At 40.3% G+C, this 4,273-nt stretch overlaps 1 long non-coding RNA gene across 1 annotated transcript; it reads right to left on the bottom strand.

Annotated features, from left to right (window-relative positions):
* Window positions 1-407: 407 nt before the first annotated feature.
* LOC116562346 lies at window positions 408-4,015 on the bottom strand. Its single transcript, XR_004273886.1, has 3 exons — window positions 4,003-4,015; window positions 3,550-3,556; window positions 408-484 (listed from the first exon to the last, which is right to left on the bottom strand). It is a non-coding gene; the product is annotated as an uncharacterized LOC116562346 (long non-coding RNA).
* Window positions 4,016-4,273: the final 258 nt, after the last annotated feature.

Here is a 4,273-nt window from a genome sequence, read left to right as displayed (position 1 = left end):
TTTAGTAGAAACAGGATTTTGCCATGTTGACCAGGCTGGTCTCGAACTCCCGACCTCAAGTGATTCACCTGTCTTGGCCTCCCAAAAAGCACTGAGATTACAGGCATGAGCCACCATGCCTAGCCTCAAATCTATACTTTATTCGGATTTTCTCAATGTTTACACAATATCCTCTTGCTGTTTCGGGATGCCATCCAGCATCCCACATTGAGTCTTGCTGTCCTTTTTTCCCCTTTGCTTCCCTTTCCCCTTCTCTTCTCAGCCTCTAGTATCCTCTGTTCCACTTTTTACTTCTACAAGATCAACCTTTTTTAAATCTTTCACATACAAATGAGAACATGCAGTATTTAATTTTCTCTTCCTGGCTTACTTCATTGAACACAAAGTCCTCCGGTCCATCCATGATGTTCTGTTCTTGGCTTATTTCGTTTAACACAAAGTCCTCCGGTTCATCCATGATGCCACCAATGACAGGATTTCATTCCTTTTATGACTGAATAGTATTTCCTTGTGTATATAGACCGCATTTTCTTTATGCTTTCATCTGGCGTTGCACACCTACATTGATTTCATTTCTTGGTTATTATGAATGGTGCAACAATAAACACGGAGGTGTAGACATCTCTTCGACATAATCATTTCCTTTCTTTTGGATAGATTCCCAGTAGTGGGATTGTTGGACTGAGTAGTAATTCCATTTGCAGTTTTTTGAGGACTTCTCATACTGTTTGCCATAGTGGTTGTACTAGTTTACGTTCCTCCCAACAGTGCTTAAGAGCTCCTTTTTCTCTGCATGAAATCGGTTTTACAGGAACATTTAATTTTTTTCTAACCTGTGATATCATCTCAAGGTTTCCTAGAATATTCATCTTGCCTGAGAAATATATGGTGCCTTTGCTTCCCTTTAAATATCTTATTGATTTAAAATTTGACATTGTTCTGATCATCTCTTTATGAATAGGTAAAATGACACTTTGACATTTCAGGATAAGGAAAAAGGAGTCCCCCTCCCTCCTACCCTGCAAGAATTTCTCACCTCAGAGAAGGCTATTTAGTGAGTCAAGGCTCCAGGCTTTGAGCTCAGGGCTTTTTAAAGCTTAAAATGGAGGAAACGTGCTCCGATTGAGCTAAAGTCCTCTACAGTAATTTGCCTGCTTTCTTCCATCACCAGTGCAAATTAGTTCAGGATCCCCTGAGCAGATGCATCTGATGGAGAGGGGAGAAATGATAGCTTTTGAAATCTGAGGGATGGAAGCCTGGTCCTGACAGCAAGAAATTATGCCCCAGGTGCAAAGTAAGTGGCACAAAAATGACCAAGAAGCTCCAAGATTGAGGCCCGCCTGCCTTTGTCCTTGGATACATAATGATTCCCGTTCCCACTAATATCCCTGTCTGACTCACAGCCAGGAGCAAGATCACCATGATCAGTGAAGACGCAGTGACTGCGAATTTACTGAGAGTGGTGCATGAGTAAAGGTGGGCAAAAGTTTAAGAATTATGACATTAATTTGTGCTCAGGACAAAGCTTCAGCCCTTGCACAGTTTCAGATGGCCTCAGACTGAGTTTCAATACAGTAACCAAAAAGAAAAGGTAGGTGTGCAGGAAACAGCCATTGCCAACTGCCTACTGTTCAGAGGGGCCTGCTGGGCTTCCTCGCAGGTCAGACATTGCTGCCAAGATCTGAGGCCCAGCCAGCTACAAATGTGACCATCCATACCTTCTCCACTCAGCTGTCACCACGCCACCTCCACCCTTTGCACCTGCGCTCCTGTCACCCACCAGCCACCTCACAGCTGTGACAATTCTGGGAAAAAAAACCCTGGGTTGGCTGTCAGAAGATCTGGGCTGTAAGGAGTTTGCAGCCAAACACCATTCCTGCCTAGTAGATAATGAAAACCCTACTGAATGACATCAGACAGCTGCCAAAACTACCAGGACTAGGGGCTTCATCGCTCCTAAGAGAAGGAGCAGTGGACAGTGAGCTGAGAGTCTTCAGCCGCTTTTTTCCTGGGAACTGTTGCTGGTTTGGGGTGTAGGAAAAGCAGCTGAAAGGCTGCACTTTGCGCGGAAAAACACTGCCGGGGAGAAGAGAAACCAGCAGAGATTGTGGCAGTTATGTGGGGCCAAAAGCATGGAATTAGCGACTTAGTGGACTAAGCTGCTGGTGAGAAGATCGAGCCAGAGAACTGAGCCTGAGCTTAGCACGTGAGTAAGTTTTCCTTCAGGATATCTACCTAAAGTTTAAGAAGCAAGCAAGATGTTCCTGAAAAGCATATTTGAGGTTTTGGCAATCTTGCCATTCTTAGAAGACCAGAATTAGAGCTCAGGATCAGCCATAAGGAAAGGTTCTAAAGGGAGGACATCAGGATCCACGGTAGGCTTTGGAGGAAGTGGTGTCGCCAAGGAAAATATAGGACAAGCCCCAGTTAAATCTGAATCTTAGGCAATATGCAATTTCTAAGTATAATTCATGCGATATTTAGGACATAAAATTTAAAAATGATCTGTCGTTTATTTGAAATTCAGATTTAACTGGACATTCTGGGCTTTTATTTACTAAATCTGGCCACCTTACTTGGGGGACTTGTGGGGGGCAACATAGTGACCCCCAAAGGTGTCTGCACTTACTTTATTCTCCAGCACCTGATCATATGTCGCCTTACCTGGCAAAAGGAATTTAAAGGTGTGATTAAATTAGGATTTTAAAATGGGGAGATTATCCTGGATTATCTTGGTGGACCCAATCTAATACTAGGGTCCTTATCTGAAAGAGGTGGGAGCAGCAGAAGTAGAAAAAGACAATGTTACTGCAGAGGCGGAGAAAGAGAGGGCTTGAGGATGCTATTACTTCTTATAAATTGGAAGGAGGGGCCATGAGCCAAGGAATGTAGACAACCTCTAGAGGCTGGAAAAGACAAGGATAGCAAGGCCCAGTTAAATTTGAATCTCAGATACACAATAAACTATTTTTCTTATAAGTCATGCAATATTTACGACATAAAATGTCAAAATTATTTATTGTTCATGTGAAATTCAAATGTGACTAGGCATTCTGTGCTGGCATTTGACTAGAACAAACACCAAATACCTATTCTTCCCCAGTCTCCTGAAAACGAGATAACCCTGCCCTAGCTTGATCATAGCCCAGTGAAACGGATATCAAACTTCTGATGTGCTTAGAGTAAATTTGTGTTTTAAGCTACTAAGTTTGCAATAATTTCTTATTGGAGCACCAGAAAACCAATATATGGCTATTCCTTAGGAAGAAGGTAACCAGGGATAAACAGAGTCTCCTTAAAGCTTCAACTCAGCTTCTAATGATCTCAGTGCATACTTGGAATAAGACATTCTATCTGCCAAGCAGAGGGAAGAATGAAATCTCTCTGGAGGAAGATTAGCATCATCTGGAAGTTCTAAAAAGTGTTATTAGCCATGTCCCACATTTAAATGGAATTATTATGCGGAGCCATGTGATGAAAACCTGAGGAAAAAACTGACAGCAGAAAGTCTCACAGTTGATCCAGATATTGAAATTAATAGACAAAGACTTTACAGCTATGATTAACATGATTAATTACTAATCATATGAATTAGGTGAAAGTAGATTTCAAAAATAAATGATTTCACAGAAAATTAAGTCTTTCGAAATGAATATTCTTGAACTGAAAAGCCAAAAAAAAAAAAAAATATAGTAACTGGAATTATGTACTCAATGAATGAGTGTAATGGCACACTCATTGTGTAGGAGAGGGGAGGAGGTACTCAAGGACAGGTCAATAAAAAAATTCAAATTGAAACATGGAAAAACAAAATAGTGGAAAACAAAAAGGAGTTTAAAAGCATGTGGGACATTACTAAACAGCCTGATGTTCACATAGTCAGAATTCCAGAAGGGAAAGAGGAGAATGGGAAAAGTCATATTTTAAGGGACAATAGTCAAGAGTTTTCTGAAGTGGTGGGAAACACAAGCCAGAGATTTCAGAAGCTCAGCAAAACCAAACCAGAATAATAAGACCTATGAGATGAAAATTTTAACACTATTGAAGATACACAAGGATAATTGGACAAATAAAAAGATAGAACATCTACTTGGATAGAAAAATTCAACCTCATAAAGATGTGAATTCTTTCTAGGTTAATCTATAAACTTAATGTAAACCCAATTTTTAAAATGGTAAGTTAATTTTTCTGCATCTAGACACATTAATTATAAATTTTATTTGAAAGGACAAACAAGCAATAATAGTAACGGAAAACAATAAAAAAGAACAA

This window comes from Sapajus apella, unplaced genomic scaffold, assembly GCF_009761245.1.
Source record: "Sapajus apella isolate SASKATOON/1434 unplaced genomic scaffold, GSC_monkey_1.0 scaffold32, whole genome shotgun sequence".
Taxonomy (NCBI): Eukaryota; Metazoa; Chordata; class Mammalia; order Primates; family Cebidae; genus Sapajus; species Sapajus apella.
The sequence above is the reverse complement of the archived record's forward strand: the minus strand, read 5'-3'. Positions and strand labels throughout refer to the sequence as shown.